The sequence below is a fragment of the Macaca nemestrina genome, chromosome 8, assembly GCF_043159975.1.
Source record: "Macaca nemestrina isolate mMacNem1 chromosome 8, mMacNem.hap1, whole genome shotgun sequence".
Lineage (NCBI taxonomy): Eukaryota > Metazoa > Chordata > Mammalia > Primates > Cercopithecidae > Macaca > Macaca nemestrina.
Window position 1 is genome coordinate 60,296,640 of NC_092132.1, and position 19,888 is coordinate 60,316,527.

General features: G+C 37.0%; 1 long non-coding RNA gene across 1 annotated transcript in view; it reads left to right on the plus strand.

Moving 5' to 3' along the window:
• The window catches only part of LOC105477133 (uncharacterized), an 86,680-nt gene extending 72,160 nt beyond the window's left edge, over positions 1-14,520 (plus strand). The window contains exons 5-7 of the long non-coding RNA XR_984489.2: positions 3,003-3,105; positions 5,767-5,848; positions 13,913-14,520. This is a non-coding gene — a long non-coding RNA (uncharacterized lncRNA). The remainder of the gene's footprint in view (positions 1-3,002; positions 3,106-5,766; positions 5,849-13,912) is intronic.
• The last annotated feature ends 5,368 nt before the right edge of the window (positions 14,521-19,888 follow it).

A 19,888-nucleotide genomic window follows, 5' to 3' on the forward strand; every position in this document is an offset into this window, starting at 1 on the left:
TGTTCCTCTGATGATTTTTTTTTAGATGTGATTAACATTAAATCAGTTTACTTTGAGTAAAGCAAGTTGTTCTCCATAATGTGGGTGGGCTTTATCTAATCAGTTGAAGGCCTTAAGAGAAAAGACAGAAGTTTTCTGAAGAAGGAATTCTCAAGACTGCAACATAAAAATCCTCCCTGAGCTGAATTTGGTCTCAAGACTACAACATCAGCTGTCACCTGAATTTCTAGTCTGCTAACCTGCTTTATCAATTTCAGACTTATCAGACCCCACTATTGCATGAGCCAAGTCCCAGTTCCTTAAAATAAATCTCTCTTATATATAAAATCTGTTATATATCAAATCATATTGGTTCTATTTCTCTGGTGGAATATTAATTAATACAGTAAACAATAAAAACAAAGGGAGAAATCTTAAGAGAGAATTTAATTTCAACTGCTAGTTGATTTTGAGTACTTCATACCTGTTCCCACACTTTAGAATTAGAGTGCTTATAAAGGTTCTTAAATTATTCTACATTTGTTTAACTTTGCAACCCTGATAAGAATGCAAGCTCCACATCTCATAATGCTAATCTTGTATCTCTCATACCTCCCATTGTATAGAATTCAGCTCAATAAACCTCTATAGGTTAGTCTCTGGCAGTGTGTGAACAAGTTTGCTCTTAATCATACAAAACTATTATTGTGAGGACTGTATGCCTATTTAATCACATTTTCAACTGACTTTTTTTGTTCCACTGTCTCATTGACTCATTATGTAAATGTCATTATTGTGCAATTAATATTTGCAAGTAGGAGTGGGATAATAATTTCCCCTGTTTACACAGAGATTTGCGATCTGATGGTTGGAGATAACATTAGGTGACTCACAAGTGTTGTCTTGGTAGAATATATCAAGGATGCAGCTTTGTGATTTATTGATTGCCTCAAATCAACCATCCTTTCCCCACCCCTCAATGACCTTCATGAATCTGACGTCTAGATGTTTTCATTTGTCTCATCGGAGCCTAGCAGATGGAATCCACACAACTTTCCCCCCCCAAGTTTCTATGTAATCCTATTAAAAACAGTCTGCATTTTGTCCAATTAACACTGAACTTTTAAGAGGAGAAGCACATGCTATAATGGGAAAAAATAAACAAAAATCAAAAGACCTAGGTGCTGGTGCCAGGTCTTGACTTTTTCATTAAATTAATAGGAGTTTCTAGACACATATCTTTACAGCTTCGATTTTTATCTAAAACATGACCAGTTTTCACGCCTGTAATCCCAGCACTTTGGGAGGCCGAGGCGGGCGGATCACAAGGTCAGGAGATCGAGACCACGGTGAAACCCCGTCTCTACTAAAAATACAAAAAATTAGCCGGGCGCGGTGGCGGGCGCCTGTAGTCCCAGCTACTCAGGAGGCTGAGGCAGGAGAATGGCGTAAACCCAGGAGGCGGAGCTTGCAGTGAGCCGAGATCGCGCCACTGCACTCCAGCCTGGGCGACAGAGCGAGACTCCGTCTCAAAAAACAAAAAAGAAAAAACAAAACAAAAAAAAAAAAAAAAAGAAAATTTGCATTTTACTACTTAGTAACTATTACATTTTAACTTGGGATCATTTCTGAAGAAATCTTTTTACCAAGCTCCTACGGAGTCATTGCTAAGACGTTGCTAAGGAGAAGTAGCTGAGATTGGCCTAATTTAAAATTTATAATTTATTAATTATGACCAGCTGCAGGGAAAGGAAAGCAACTAGCAGATTTCCTGCAGGGAAAGGAAAGCAACTAGGAGAGAATTGAATTTTTAGAAAGTAAAAAAGGATAATATATATCTTCTAGATTAAGGGATGAACTGGGCAATTGCCCCTGAGCTGGGAGAGAGATTATAACAAAATCATGAGCTGTTGCTGGAAAAAAAAGAGCAAAGATCCAACTTGGAGACTTTTAAGTAACTAAATAGTTGGAGCCTCAATAGAACTGCATTAAATTATTTCATCCAATGAAGAAGCTAAAAGATGTGGGGCATTACGTCCATCGAATAAAGGAAGGAAACTCTAGAGACAGTGTGGATCCATGAGAATCTGCCTAGAATCTCTAGAATAAAAGTCTCAGGACTGTTTCAGATAAAAATGGAACAACTTCTCTTCCCCACTAGCCTAACTTTTTTTCTAGCTTCATTTCTGAACCAGAGGACCTGAGCCCTTTCTGAGTTCCTGGCCCATTGCCTACACCAAGCCTTGCCTTTTGGTTTTCAGTTCTCATTTGCAGGACTACCTACTCAGTAGACATCTGCAGGATCCTAACTGATCTGGAGTCTTGATGGGCAGTCTAGTATCCTGACAGGGACAATCCATGCTATTAAAAGTTTTGGTTATTTCAAATCTGCATCTGTTTCAAAGAAGGAGATTCCTTTAGCCTGGACAGTGGGAAAACACCTGTGGCAATAAGCAATTTCCAAAACTTGTTTTAAGTAGCAAAATGTCTATACAACGTGCTTTTGTAGGTCTGATGACGAATGAGGGCCTACAAGTGCCAGCTCTTCCCATGCATTTTGCATATTCTCACAGCAACTTTGCAAGTAGTTGTTTTTATCCCCATTCAACAAATAAAAACAAGTTCAGAGAACTTAATGTGTTAGATAGCAGAGGTAATGAAAAGTGTCCTCAGCATTCAAAACCAGGATGGTTAATTCTTTCCCTTAACAACATAAGGCCTGGATGGCTCTGAGTGAGTTACTTAGTTCTTTGTCATTTTACCATGACTAATATTTGTAATACTTAGTTTATAAGATTGTTGTTTATTTAATAAAATATACTTACTAGAGGCTATATTTGTAAGGCTAAAGTTTTGATAGAATCCAAAAAGTAAAACTGAAAGATGAAGTGCTTAGCCTAAAGATTGACTTTTTGAAAAAATATCATGTTATGCATCTGAGACATTTATTTATTTATAAAATATTTTACAAAGTTATTAAGTTTCAATGTGCCTAATCTACAACTGCACCTCTTTTTCCTCAGTCAACATCATCAACTATGATGGGAGCTTATTTATTTTATTCTGTAGTTTTCTGGAAAAATTACTTAACTTCTGATTCTGACAAGACAGCATGAAACTATTCAAGTAAGTGTCTCTAAAATGATAATTTTTATATCCATGGCACTTCTCAAGAACTATTGATATCATCTCATCTAATGACTTCTTGGATTGACAACACAGAAAAACTATTTTCCCACAAAAATGTGCTCTTTGTGGTAGACTAGATTCCAAATGTATGTGTTTCCTTGACTATTGAAAGGTATTGTCAAAATGATGTGAGAAAAATCCCATTTTAAGAACTACGTTACCAGGTTACTTTATCTTTTTTTTTTTTTTTTTTTTTTTTTGAGACGGAGTCTCGCTCTGTTACCCAGGCTGGACTGCAGTGGCCGGATCTCAGCTCACTGCAACCTCCGCCTCCCGGGTTCACGCCATTCTCCTGCCTCAGCCTCCTGAGTAGCTGGGACTACAGGCGCTCGCCACCTCGCCCGGCTAGATTTTTGTATTTTTTAGTAGAGACAGGGTTTCACCGTGTTAGCCAGGATGGTCTCGATCTCCTGACCTCGTGATCCGCCCGTCTCGGCCTCCCAAAGTGCTGGGATTACAGGCTTGAGCCACCGCGCCCGGCCCTACCAGGTTACTTTAAATTTCTCTCAGTATGCTAATAAAATGCGGAGCTAGATCTAGGCGTTTTTGTGCTACAGGCAATTTTTTCTCTACCTATTGCCTTTTCCTCTACTTTGCTTTATGGACTGTCAGAACACAGAGTCTCCTTTGGAATACTCAGAGTCAAGCTCTTTGGAAGTAGGAACTACTTTTGGTTATCCTCGAATAAGCAGGTAAAATGGCCATCTATCTTGCTTAAGAGATCTTAGTTTTAATGACCTTATGTATTGATAATTGATACTTAGCCTGATACTCTGCTAAGTATTTTTCATTCATTATCACAATCCTATGGGGCAAGTACTATCATTCTCATTTTACAGAAGAGGAAACTAAGGATCAGAGACACTGAAGACTTACATGATTTTTTGTCGCTACAAAGTGGTAGACCTTCAATATCACTCAGACCTTTGTACCTCCAAGGTCCAGGCTCTCAACCTCTCTGTTCTACTGTCACGTTCAAGGCTTTGGAGTTCCTTGTTTCTTCACAATCTGTTGAACCCCAATCAACCTTCCTGAGACTCGCAATAATAGTTTTTAATTTTTTTGTAATACTTGTTACATTTTTGCTTGAAAGTAATGATGCTAATCACTTAGCGAGCCTTTCTTTCTTCTTTTCCTTCCTTCCTTCCTTCCTTCCTTCCTTCCTTCCTTCCTTCCTTCCTTCCTTCCTTCCTTCCCTCCCTTCTTCCCTTCTTCCTTCCTTCCTTCCTTTGACAATCTGAAATGTTTTTAGTATGCAGAACTGGTTTAGGATTTTTACAACTATTTCATTAGAATTTTTACTCACTTTTTTTTTTGGCCTGAGTACTTTGTCTTTCATGAATATTTTTTATATATTGGTCTATGACTCACTGAATTAGAAAATACAGTTACTGAGTTGAGAAATAGCACTAATGGCATAAAGTTTAAGGAGCCAATTTAGACCTTCTTTTGGTTTCAAAGACTTAGAAAATTGTAGCCACTTCTGTACAAAATATTCATATTACATTAAGAGTGAATGAACTATTAAATAAAATGCAAAGTCAGAAGACTTAGCCTTGGGTTATCATCTGAATTTTCCTTTTGATTTATTGTATGGAATAGAATACATCTTCTGCTGCTTTACATTTTCTCCTTCTTCTCTTTCTTCTCTTCTTCCTTTTTATTTCTTCCATTTTAGTGTCTAAAAATTAGCCATGACATTGTTTCATATACTTATTTACAATAATATTATAAGGATTGGCAAATTAATTAATTTGTCAGAAAAGGATGTTATTACCTAGTGGAGTAAAACATCTCCTCTTTCTCTGTTCCCACCTTTGTAGAAGGAAGCTTTTGTTCATAAAACACACTGAATTTGAGGGAAAAATGGCTATGGCTACACATGTGTTTATAAAATGAGCCTTTCTAGAAAGTGGATGAATCAAACTGGGGCAAATTCTTTATATTGTATACTAAGATTGGGGAGGAAGAAAGGGAGGGCTGAAAGCGTAGATACCAAACTGGTATGCTGATGGAAGACATATTTATATGTATATACACATATATGATATGTACATTTATGTAATATATAATATATATATGTGATGGTTCTTATATCAATATAGAATTTTAATATATTCAATTTGTGACAAATTAATTTCTAAAAATTTTCATAGTTCTTTGGAAAATATTTCTTCTAAAATCAGAGAAAACAGGTAAGTTTTGAAGTTTTTCTATTCTACTTCTGAACATGAATTCATTAATGTAAGCATGTGGCTATGCATACTATTTTTAGAAACTGAGTAATCTCATTTCTGTTCAAATATATTGTATAGAAAATTTGGACAAATGCTTTTAGCTTAAGAAAGTAATTGACCAAAATATAACCTTGTTAATGTCTGTTAATTTAGTTAACATTAATGGTATATGGCAATTATACTTTGGCAAATACTACAAAATACTATGTAACATGCTGAGAGTAAGCGTAACTTTTAGATCACACATAGGTACTAAGTACAATGTGTTTCTCCAAATTTATTATGATGTCAGGTGTAACTCTATTCATGGTACCAATTTTGAAAGTTTTTCATGTTGAAAATTTACCTCTTTATTACATAGACAAAAAAGTTGTTATAAAATTGAAAATAAAGACGAAGCAAAAGATGATTTTTTTTTCCAAATTGTGAGAACTGCTACCCAGGTGAGTACTGGAATATCAAGGAACTCCTAGGTAACATTTTTGTGGGCTTTGTAAAATGTAAAAAAATTATTGTATATTCTTGGTTTAACCTTTAATAGTAATAGCAACAGTAATAATAGCAGCTAACACGTATTGAATGATTACTGTAAGTTAGAAAGGATGATAGGTGCTTTGTGTGTATTATAGTACTTAACATACAATAACATTACAAAATAGGCAGTGATAATGCCTATGTCTTACAGATGAAGAAACAAAGCTCAGGCAGGCAGGCTGGCTGGCAGAAGTTCACAGAGCTGTGTCAGCAGCACAGCCTGACGGGAATCCACATCTGTTCAAAGCCAAAGACGGTGTTCTTAACCCTCATGCTCTTCATCAGTGCTGTGCTGGCAGCCTAAAAGAACACCGGCACTTCCCAAAAGTAGCTCATTTCTTTTTCAGGGATTAAATATACACTGTGGACCTCATACACGTGAAATATGTTAGGGCTGTTTATCAGAAGATGGAAAACTTTTAAGTTTTGGAAACATTTTATTGAAGAACTCATGAATATGGGAAAATAATAAGCATTCAACATTGAATTGAAATGTTTTTGATATTTTAACAAACAATAATTAAATAAAACATAAATTTAGGGAGTTACAGCAACATCTTACATAATTTAGAGAAGAATGATGTTTCCTTACTGTTTTTGCAAAAGATGCTCATGGCCAGTCTCATTCATAGGCGAGTCTAATTTCAGAGTGGATGAAAGAATCAGAATTTTGCAGCTGAAGAGACTTTAGAAGTCATCCAGATAAATCACTCTGAGTTTTCTAGACAGAGGCTTGTCTCATTTTTCCTTAAACACCTCTAGTGATGGAATGTGCTATGCCTTCTGGGGCATCACATTTCATCCTAACAGCTCTTGTTAGTTCTTTCTTTCAATTGAGTCCAAATCTACATCTGTAATTTCCACCCCATTCCTTCCTTGTCTTTCCTTTTCCAAATAACAGCCCAGATCTTTTCTTTCTCTTGCTCCAATTCCCTATTTTTCTCAAGTACTACATACGTAACATGGTTCTGGGTCCTCTTGTCATTCTGATTGATTTTCATAGTATATATGTTCCTTTTCTTTAAGTTCATTCTTAAGTGTGTGATTCCAAACAAAAGACAATGCACAAAGAACTGTTAGTAAATTGCAGAATAAAATAGCACTATCATTTTCCTTGATTCACAATGTTTTATGTGAATAGTACATGAAAATACTAACCACAAAAACATACAATAAAAATTATCAGCCTGCTGTTTACTCAGACTAAATGTAATGAAAAACTTAATCAATAATGCAATAATATAACATGAGGATTATAGTTATAGAACTGTATTGGGGGTTTCGTTCAATAAATAGATTTTTAGCTGCTCTTGTCACACAAAAAAAGTGTGTGAGATGCTTCACTATAGTAGCCATATACATATACATATAATCATATGTGTATCACATAACATCGTGTTGTAAACTTCAAATATATGCAATAAAAATTATTTGAAAAACTAATATGACAATACAATTGCTCTTGCTACCAGCACAGTTTGAATTCAAAACTTTAGACTAATAATAGACTACAGAAAATACTTGGTCACAGAAAACGTTAGTCTTTTTAAGCTGCATCTAACTTGAATTTCTCCCTCTTCTCACCCAGGCTTGTTTAATGACTACCCATTATTCTGTCGCCTCACCTTCTCTGTCCTCTAAGAAACTGCCCCTAAATATTTCAGCTTTGGTTGAGCTGCTTCTTTCTTAAATTCTTATTGAAAGTTAAAATTTTGTTAAAAATATCTTCAGTTAATAATCTACCAATAAAAAATTAATAATGTTGATGTTTATGACATCTATTACTTATACAAAATCTAATATTACCATTTCTAAAAAAATCTAAACATTAATTAAAGAGAACTATAAAGCTCAACATAGTACTGCTCTAAGTAGTTTTGTAATACAAGTTATAATTTAATATTGAATACCTTGGATTAATTTTAAGACTTGATAAATATGTTCTGATCTCATAACCCAGTTTTATCCACAATAAGTGAACTATTCTTAATATTGGCAATTGAGTAAATTGTTGAAAGTTGTAGTGTAATGAATGACATGCAATCAGTTAGAACCACTTAACAATTCTTTTAATAAATGAGCATACTCAAAGCCCACAAGACTTTGGTTCTGAGTTGTAAATTAATTAAAAGGTGAGCAGTTCCCTTCTTTGTTTTCAATAAATACATTTATTCAATTCCTTTCAGTAAAAATGATTATTTCCTCAGAATTCTAATTAAAATTCCAGTTAAATACTTAATTCTTTTGACCTCTAAATAATATACTTCCTTAATGTGCATTTGTGCATTCAAGTTCTTATTCCATGTAATGTGCATTTGTATAGTCTCCCAGTATAAACTGAAGTTTGCTTACTTGTAAAAAACGTATTGTTTTTACCCACTGCAAGATTTTAGAGGGAGCATAGGGTCTGCAGCCTGATCCATCTGAAGGAATGTTTATCTCCAGTATCTCTGTCTTGTTCATTGCAAACATAGCTCATTTTTGTCCTTGTCTGACAGATTTTCTTTTCAATGAAACATTTTGGTCTTTTCATAAATGCAATTTTTGCCTATTACTTAACCACTCTGTACCTCTATTTCTTCATCTGTAAAAGAAGAAGAATGGTTCTTTCTTACAGGGTGTTGTGAGTGTTAAATGTGTTAATACATACAAAGCATTTTGAACACAGTGAATAGCATGCTGTTAGTAGTAGTAGCTTGTGAAAGTGAATAATATGCTGTTAATAGCACATAGTGAATAATGTACTGTTAGTAGTAGTAGCTTGTGAAAGTGCCCATTACCAAGTAGTAAGGGAATCCACGGTTCTTAGTTGTCTGGGGAGAAAGATTTCGGCCGAGTGACAATTCAGATAACAGAGAGTTTTACTGAAGGGAAATGGAGAGCAGAGAGTTTATAGATAGAGAGACAGTACACTGAAAGGTGAGGCCGAACGGGTTGCCAGAAGAGGGTGAACCAGCAGCAGCCCCAGAGTTCTGTGTTGGGTTTTGATGCTGTTGGATTTTTTCTTGAAGTTAGCTCCTCTTTCTTTAGTCTCTGCCTTTTTTCTCTGTCTAGTTTTCCCGCTCCTGCCTTCAATCCCTGCCTTTTCCCCACCTAGTTCCTACCCCAGACTTGTAGGACCCTCCCTTACTATTAGTTGGTGTGCACACGTGCGCTCGATGTTTGGATCTCAAATTTATCTAATGGCTGCGTTGCTCATTACCGCCACCCCTAGGAAGGTTGTTTAGCGGGTCAAATCTATACTTACTGGGCCTGCGAATCTCTGACAAATTTTCTCCTTTGAACTCTTCCCTTTTATCAGCATGTACCTAGTGACATTCTGACATCTTAACTGTAGAATGAGTGATTACTGGGCATCTTAAGGAGCACTGCTTCCTGTATAGGTTTTTCCCCTCCTCTTGGCTCGTATCTGCATGCATGTTTCGGGTGATCTCTGGGGTGTGAGATTATCCAGACCTCCTTTTTCTCAGGGGCTCTCGCTCCTGGTCATGTCTAGCTCTAGCTGTCTGCCTACTGGAACACTACCACAACACAACACTAGTTGAAGTAATGCTAAATAATCAATACGCCAGATTTCTCCCCTACAAAATCTATAGCAATGGTAGTCATTTTGCTGACATGGAATAACAACAATTTGGTGATTTTTTGCCTTTTTGCTCCATTAAGACTCCTAGATGAACTATAAATTCAACTTAGGTTTATACAAAATAATTTGAATTAAAGAAATATCAAGTGGAAAAATTTGTTCAGCAGGTGGAAATATATTAAAATTAGGGAAAGTATTATTTAAAAATTTTGCTTTTTAATATACTTACATTCATTTTTATTATCATTAAAATTTTTATTTGTTTCAAATCCTTGTGGAATTATGTCTCAGATTACTCAACTTCATGGTTGGTCCATTGGTTGATGCTTTTGAATGAAAATAACATATTCTAGAACTATCCTTACATGAACCAATAACAGAGAGGCTAAGTAGTTCTACCCTGGACTGAGAGTCAGTAATATAGTAATTTATTCTGCCATTTTCCAAATAATAAATGTATATTGACTGACTTCATTAGTAAGAAACTACTCTGTATTCACGGGCCCTTCAGATTTTTAAAGAAACTTAGATTCATCAAAAGCTTGGGGCATATAGTCAGATCCCCCTGAAGATCCTCACATTAACAAAGAACCTTATTTTGGAGCCCAGAAACTTTTAGATAAAAGAAAGCTCTGTATTTTAGATAAAAATAAAGCTCTGTATTCATTAGGACCATTTCACACCAAAAGTTTCTGTTTCTGTATAAAGGTTCTAACATACAGCATAATCTAACTAATACTAATTATGATGAATAGGTGATTTAATTCCAAATGAAACTAAATTATAACTAGAGATGCTATTTTATCCTCAGCTTAGACTAGCACAGTCTTCATAATTACATGAAAATATTACAGGTCTTGTCTTAAGAAAGATTTACCAGAGACTTGTGTTGTTTTTAGGTGCACGAACTCAGTAAATGTAAATTGAGAAACTCTTTGGTTCAGAAAATTCATTTGGTGCCTCTCTGAGTTTATTATTGTAAATGGGAAGTATATGTACATTTTAACCTATAATCCTGACAACAGAAATCAAAACAGGAAATATCAATGTAGTTGAAATAGTTTTTGCTGTTGGAATAGAAGGCCATGGAAAGAATGTGCTGCTAATACACACAATCCTCCACACTTCACCACTCTCACCCCACCAAACAAACAAACCTGAAAACACCCTTGAATGCGGAAAACTCATACCTGTCAGGTCTAGAATTGTTTTCATCTTAAGACTTATAGTTTTCTTAACTCTCAAGTTAAGATTTCTTTGGCTGTGAAGTACTGACTTCTAAATATAACTCCATAGTCTCCCAATAATTACTAGAATTGAAAACAAATGAGTGCTTTATTGTTCCCAAAATAAAAGACTGCCAAAAGAATGGGCGTTTGCCACCATTGCCTTCATTTAAAAGAACATGCCACTGACTTTGAAAGTAATTCTAAAAGAAGAAGTTAAAAAGCTTCAACAATGGCAGCATTATAAAAATGTCTACAGGGGGCTGACAACATCATTCACTTTTCATTTGTATATGTCTACTCTACCCTATTTTCAAATACTCATTTGGAAACACAAGTTCTGGTATTAAAAAAGACCCAGTCTTGTAACTTCATTACACTAGTATCATATACTAAAAGAATTTTTACCATTCCACATTAATAAGATAAATACAACAGATTCCTTCAATATATTATTCCCCATATCTATCTGTCTCTCTCTCTCTCTCTCTCTCTCTCTCTCTCTCTCTCTATATATATATATATATATATATATATTTTAAAGAAGTATTTATTAGCACTTTAAAGAGTTATTTTTTAAGGAGGAGATAATTAGATGAAGTGATTCATCTTTTTGCTTGCTCGCTTTCATCTAAGCCAAATGATACATCTGTAGAAACATTATGGATGGGAATCAGAATATACACACACTATATATATGGGGTGTGTGTGTATATATATAGTAACAAAATACATAGTATATGTATGTATATATACTATACTATGTACTATACATATAGTGTATATATATTATATATATAAAAACAATAATTTTACTAATAAAATTACTTAAAGGAAAACTTTTGAAAGAATCATACTTGACTTCAATCATGATCTAAAGATATTCTTTCAGGAAATTCAGGGATGTATGGGTTTTCATGAAAATGATTCTGAAGCCCAATTTTAGCAGCACTGAATTTCTTGTTTTTCTGTCATCAGTAAGAGGAATGCAGCGATTCATGAGCTTCTCAGCCTGTTCTTTGTCTCACCTGTGACACTAAAATAGTCCATTTTTCTAAGTGCTCCAGGCATCCCAAACTCAATTATTAACAGATTAAATTTCTATGAATGTTTAAAAACAGTTGAGGTAGATAAGAGTTGTGATTCTCTACTATTTTCCAAATAATAAATGTACATTGACTGACTGCATTAGTAAGAAACTACTCTGTATTCACAGGCCCTTCAAATTTTTAAAGAAATTCAGATTCATCAAAAGCTTGGGGTATAGTCAGAAAACTTGTTTTTACTGCTATGCTACTACTACCTACCTTAATAACTTTGGGAGATGTTTCTCAAAATCTTTTGTTGTATCTCAATTTCATTATTTTGATGATGGAAATGATAATAATGGCAATGACCTCACAGGCATTTGAGTTTGGGATTATAAAAGTGCTTTGTGACTAGAACAGTGAGTTGTTATTCGCATTATTGTGAACTGAACAGAACTACTCTGATGGCCACCAGCTTTATCATGGCACTAACAATAGAAAGAGAGTAGCCAATTTTCCATTTCATTATCATTCTGCCTTGCTACAGGCTATTTTAAAATGAACAGATTGTTAATAGATGCCCACCTTTTGTACCACTTATATTGTAGGGTACATAAAGATATATAAAATACGAGAAGCAGCTTGGTGTGGTGGAAAGAACTTGGACTTGAATCCTGTCTCTTTCCTTCACTTCCTCTGTGATCTAGGAGTCATTTAGCTTATCTGAGCCTCCATTCACTCTTCTGTAAAAGGGGTTAAGAAATACTCATTTTAGAAGACTGGTGTAAGAATTAAAAACTGAAACGGAGTCAAGTGCCTGGCACATTATATATATCAGATACATTCTTATTATGGTACCTGATAAAAGGAAACTGAAAATGTCTGATGCTTAAGGAATATGCACCCCAATGCCCTCCTTATTCCTCATAAAGACATAGCTTGACCTGGCGGTTTAGCAAGTGAGACATGAGTCTTGACAGGTCACAGATGTCCCGAGTCTACTTGTATTTTATGATTTGTCCATGACTGACACTGCAACTTAACTCTTTAATGATAACTAGGTCCAGCACAGAGCTTTCTTTGAGGTCATTGCCATTATTATCATATCCATTGTCAAAATAATGAAACGGAGATACAACAAAAGATTTTGAGAAACATCCCCCAAAGTAATTAAGGTAGATAGTAGCACAGCAAGAACTTAAAAACAGATTTTCGGATACATACAATGTGCCAGGCACTTGACTCAGTTTCAGTTTTTAATTCTCACATCAGTTTTCAGAACCAATATGTTAGATAGATAAATAGATAGACAGATAGACAGACAGACAGATAGATAGATAGATAGATAGATAGATAGATAGATAGATAGATAATAGGTAGATAGGTAGATTAGATAGACAGATAGATAATAGGTAGATAGGTAGATTAGATAGACAGATGAGAGATTTATTAGGGAAATTGGCTCACATGATTATAGAGGCTAAGAAGTCCTGCAGTAGGTTGTCTGCAAGCTGGAGAACCAGGGAGGCTGATAGGGTGTCTCAATCCAAGTCTTAAGGCTTCAGAACCAGGGAAGCCACTGATGTAACTCTCAGTCTAAGATTGAAGACCTGAGAACCTAGGGGGCGCTACTGCAAGTCCGAGGCTCCAAAGGCTGAGAATCTGGAGTTCTCATGTCCAAGGGCAGGAGAAGAATGGTGTCCCAACTCCTGGAGAGAATGAATTCCCATTTCCTCTGCCCTCTTGTTCTATCTGGGCCCTCAAATTGGATAGTGTCTGCCTACATTGAAGGTGGATCTTCCTTACTCAGTCCATGGATTCAAATGCTAATCTCTTCTGGAAACATCCTCACAGGTATACCTAGAAATGTTTTACTAGCTATCTGTGTCCCTCTTAGTCCAGTCAAGTAGACATCTAAAATTAACCATCAGAGTACCCATTGAATATTAATAGTTTACAATTACCTAGTTCTGTTTATTTTCCTTTCCTCTTCCCTAGATTCAGGTCCCAAGCTATGTAATCAAGCATATGTCACTTATATTTTTAGACTTCATCTTGTCCATCTGTAAAATGAAGGATTTGGGTTAGATGCCAGCTAAAGTTATTTGCATTTCTTACATTTAATGATTTCAGAAATTAGCAATCTTTTGCTGCAGCAAGACTGCCCCAGATCTGTCGTTGAGGTGCTGGTGATGATTACATCTGCTATGGAAGTGCACAGATGAAATTATAATGGGGGTCCCAACCATCTGAGGGCAAGCAATGAAAGAAGCCAGAGGGTCATGACAGAGAGGAGCACTAAGCATTATAGGCACACTTCATTTTTGAATGAGGCCTGGTGCCACTTCTGTGGAGAACACCCACAAATTGTGGACATAACAGCCACTGAGCAGGCTGTTAAATCAGGGAAATCCTGAGAAACTCCCTTTCTGCCTCTTCCTGCAGTATGAGTGATTAGAGTTCCATTTGCCCAGTTTAGTCCAGTCTTTCCTATATAGGTTGTTCTTTCCAACTTTTAAAATTTCCTATGTAGTACCACTGTCCAGATCAACAAATGCTTATTCCTCTGAAGAAATCTGGATTCCTAGTGCTGAGGACTGGCTAAGAACTCTTGTAAATGGTTACTTTTTCTAGTAGGACAGATTGCATTTCAAAGTGAAGAAGATTTGAACAAGCATAGTGCATGCTTTGGATTGACATGCAGACCTCCTTAAGGACAGCTACACAGTGATGGGACCTCCATGTTCTAATGTAATAAATTACACTGTTAGAAAAGGGTGGTGTCTGTGTCTTATTGTATGGATGTTGCTAATAATTTTCCATCTCTTTCTCTGGGTCCAACATCCCTGACTTTTAAAATTTAAATTTTCTTGTCTTGGACTTGCCATTGGTCCTTTGACTGGGGGAAGATACATAAAAACGGAACAAAGCTGGATGGAGAATGACTTTGACGAGTTGAGAGAATAAGGCTTCAGACGATTGGTAATAACAAACTTCTCTGAGCTAAAGGAGGATGTTTGAACCCATTGCAAAGAAGCTAAAAACCTTGAAAAAAGATTAGACGAATGGCTAACTAGAATAAACAGTGTAGAGAAGACCTTAAAATGACCTGATGGAGCTGAAAACCATGGCACGAGAACTACATGATGCATGCACAAGCTTTAGTAGCCGATTTGATCAAGTGGAAGAAAGGGTATCAGTGATTGAAGATCAAATGAATGAAATGAAGTGAGAAGAGAAGTTTAGAGAAAAAAATAAAAAGAAAGAGAGTGTTTATCTGGAAAATCAATAAACTATTTTAATCTACAGTATTACCCTTACACTCACACAAAAGGGTTCTTACTTTGCTTTGGTTCTCCATTTGCCATCATATTTTCCATTATATGGAGAGTCTGTGGGTCCAACGGAACACGCCTATGCAAAATTTGCACCATCTTTTTATCTAGACCATGTTTTGGATATTTGGGATCCCAGAACATGAGGGAAGGGATGCCTTTCCCAAACAATGTTCAACTTACTTGCAGAATCTGCATGAGTCTTTTCCTTGAGTCTGGTCTCAGGCAAGATTTATGGTCCAAAATGAGAACTGCACAAATGATGAGTACATCTCTTGGCCCAAGAGGTGGCTTTGGAGTGGCTGGTTGCAGAATGGGAGATGTGGCTAGCGCTTAGATATGTAGGTTTGAATAGACATATCTGTGGCATGAGAATCCTCATGGTACGGAATGAAGCCAGATGCAAGGAAGAGAGAAAAAGCCAGGGACAGGAGCTGAGTGCACCTTGATGTGGGCCTGGCTTTTCCTACACTGCCACATTTTTGGGTGGCATTCTGAGGATTCCAAGAACTGTAAAGGCAGAAGTGTATTTTATTTGAGATTATTGGCTTCACCTATAACTTTAAATATTTAGGAGGGGACGGTTCCAAGATGGCTGAATAGAAACAGCTCCAGTCTATTGTTCCCAGCATGAGCAATGCAGAAGATGGATGATTTCTGCAATTCCAACTGAGGTACTGGCTTCATCTCACTGGGGATTGTCAGACAGTGGGTGCAGCCCATGGAGCAGGGTGGGGCATCACCTCACCCGGGAAGCACAAAGGGTCAGAGAATTCCCTTTCCCAGCCAAGGGAAGCCGTGACAGACAGTACCTGGAAAATCAGGACACTCCCACCCTAATACTGCACTTTTCCAATGGTCTTAGCAAATGGCACACCAGGAGATTATATCCCACACCTGGCTCAGAGGGTCCCACACCCATGGAGCCTCTCACTACTAGCACAGCAGTCTGAGATCAATCTGCAAGGTGGCAGCGAGGCTGGGGGAGGGGCATAACCATTGCTGAGGCTTAAGTAGGTAAACAAAGTGGCCAGGAAGCTCGAACTGGGTGGAACCCACTGCAGCTCAAGGAGGTCTGCCTGCCTCTGTAGATTCCACCTCTGGGGGCAGGGCAGAGTTTAAAAAAAGACGGCAGAAACTTCTGCAGACTTAAACATCCCTGTTTGACAGCTTTGAAGAGAGTAGTGGTTTTCCCAGCATGGAGTTTGAGATCTGAGAATGGCCAGACTGCCACCTCAAGTGGATTCCTGACCCCTGAGTAACCTAACTGGGAGACACCTCCCAGTACAGGCCAACTGACACATCATACAGCCAGGTGCCCTCTGAGGTGAAGCTTCCAGAGGAAGGATCAGGCAGCAACATTTGCCATTCTGCAATATTTGCTGTGCTGCAGCCTCCACTGGTGATACCCAGGCAAACAGGGTCTGGAGTGGACCTGCAGCAAACTCCAACAGACCTGCAGCTGAGGGTCCTGACTGTTAGAAGGAAAGCTAACAAACAGAAAGGACATCTACACCAAAACCCCATCTGTACATCACCATCAGCAAAGACCAAAGGTAGATAAAACCACAAAGATGGGGAGAAACCAGAGCAGAAAAGCTGAAAATTCTAAAAATCAGAGTGCTGCTTCTCCTCCAAAGGAACACAGCTCCTCACCAGCAATGGAACAAAGCTGGATGAAGAATGACTTTGACGAGTTGAGAGAATAAAGCTTCAGACGATTGGTAATAACAAACTTCTCTGAGCTAAAGGAGGATGTTTGAACCCATCGCAAAGAAGCTAAAAACCTTGAAAAAAGATTAGAGGAATGGCTAACTAGAATAAACAGTGTAGAGAAGACCTTAAATCACCGGATGGAGCTGAAAACCATGGCACGAGAACTACGTGATGTATGCACAAGCTTTAGTAGCTGATTTGATCAAGTGGAAGAAACGGTATCAGGGATTGAAGATCAAATGAATGAAATGAAGTGAGAAGAGAAGTTTAGAGAAAAAAAAGTAAAAAGAAATGAACAAAGACTCCAAGAAATATGTGATTATGTGAAAAGACCAAATATATGTTTGACTGGTACACCTGAAAGTGACGGGGAGAATGGAACCAAATTGGAAAACATTCTTCAGGATATTATCCAGGAGAACTTCCCCAACCTAGCAAGGCAGGCCAACATTGAAATCCAGGAAATACAGAGAATGCCACAAAGATACTCCTTGAGAAGAGCAACTCCAAGAAACATAATTGTCAAATTCAACAAAGTTGAAGTGAAGGAAAATATGTTAAGGGCAGCCAGAGAGAAAGGTCAGGTTACCCACAAAGGGAAGCCCATCAGACTAACAGTAGATCTCTCGGCAGAAACTCTGCAAGCCAGAAGAGAGTGGGGGCCAATATTCAACCTTCTTAAAGAATTTTTAACCCAGAATTTCATATCCAGCCAAACTAAGCTTCATAAGTGAAGGAGAAATAAAATCCTTTACAGACAAGCAAAAGCTGAGAGATTTTGTCACCACCAGGCCTGCCTTAGAAGAGCTCCTGAAGGAAACACTACACATGGAAAGGAACAACTGGTACCAGCCACTGAAAAAACATGCCAAATTGTAAAGACAATCAATGCTAGGAAGAAACTGCATCAACTAATGGGCAAAATAACCAGCTAACATAATAATGACAGGATCAAATTCACACATAACAATATTAACCTTAAATGTAAATGGGCTAAGTGCTCCAATTAAAAGACACAAACTGGCAAATTGGATAAAAAGTCAAGACCCATCAGTGTGCTGTATTCAGGAGACCCATCTCAGGTGCAGAGACACACATAGGCTCAAAATAAAGGGATGGAGAAAGATCTACCAAGCAAATGGAAAGCAAAATAAAAAGCAGTGTTTGCAATCCTAGTCTCTGATAAAACAGGCTTTATACCAACAGAGATCAAAAGAGACAAGGCCATTACATAATGGTAAAGGGATCAATTCAACAAGAAGAGCTAACTATCCTAAATATATATGCACCCAATACAGGAGCACCCAGATTCATAAAGCAAGTCCTTAGAGACCCTCAAAGAGACTTAGACAACTACACAATAATAATGGGAGACTTTAATATCCCACTGTCAACACTGGACAGATCAACAGGACAGAAATTTAACAGGGATATACAGAAATTGAATCCAGCTCTGCATCAAGTGGACCTAATAGACATCTACAGAACTCTCCACCCCAAATCAACAGAATGTACATTCTTCTCAGCACCACATTGCACTTATTCCAAAATTGACTACATAGTTAGAAGTAAAGCATTTCTCAGCAAGTGTAAAAGAATAGAAATTATAACAAACTGTCTCTCAGATCACAGTGCAATCAAACTAGAACTCAGGATTAAGAAACTCACTCAAAACCACTCAACTATATGGAAACTGAACAATCTGCTCCTGAATGACTACTGGGTACATATTGAAATGAAGGCAGAAATAAAGATGTTCTTTGAAACCAGTGAGAACAAAGACACAACATACCAGAATCTCTGGGACACATTTAAAGCAGTGTGTAGAGGGAAATTTGTAGCACTAAATGCCCACAAGAGAAAGCAGAAAAGATCTAACATTGACACCCTAACATTACAATTAAAAGAACTAGAGAAGCAAGAGAAAACACATTCAAAAGGTAGCAGAAGGCAAGAAATAACTAAGATCAGAGCAGAACTGAAGGAGATAGAGACCAATAAATAAATAAATAAATAAATAAATAAATAAATAAATAAAACAAAAACAAACCTCCAAAAAATCAACAAATCCAGGAGCTGGTTTTTTGAAAAGATCAACAAAATTGATAGACCGTTAGCAAGACTAATAAAGAAGAAAAGAGAGAAGAATCAGATGGATGCAATGAAAAATGATAAAGGGGATATCAACACCAATCCCACAGAAATACAAACTACCATCAGAGAATACTATAAACACCTCTATACAAATAAACAAGAAAATCTAGAAAAAATGGATAAATTCCTGGACACATATACCCTTCCAAGACTAAACCAGGAAGAATCTGAATCCCTGAAAAGACCAATAGCAAGCTCTGAAATTGAGGCAATATTAATAGCCTACCAACCATAAAAAGTTCAGGAGCAGACAGATTCACAACCGAATTCTACAAGAGGTACAAAGAGGAGCTGGTACCATTCCTTCTGAAACTATTCCAATAAATAGAAAAAGAGGGATTCCTCCCTAACTCATTTTATGAGGCCAGCTTCAACCTGATACCAAAGCCTGGCAGAGACACACAAAATAAGATAATTTTAGACCAATATCCCTGATGAATATAGATGAAAAGATCCTCAATAAAATACTGGCAAACCGAATCCAGCAGCACATGAAAAAGCTTATCTACCATGATCAAGTCGGCTTCATCCCTGGGATGCAAGGCTGGTTCAACATACAAAAATCACTAAATGTAATCCATCATATAACCAGAAGCAAGACAAAAACCATATGATTATCTCAATAGATGCAGAAAAGGTCTTCAACAATATTCAACAGCTCTTCATGGTAAAAACTCTCAATAAACTAGATATTGATGGGACGTATCTCAAAATAGTAAGAGCTATTTATGACAAACCCACAGCCAATATCATACTGAATGGGCAAAACCTGGAAGCATTCCCTTTGAAAACTGGCACAAGACAGGGATGCCCTCTCTCACCACTCCTATTCAACATAGTGTAGGAAGTTCTGGCCAGGGCAATCAGGCAGGAGAAAGAAATAAAGGGTATTCAATTAGGAAAA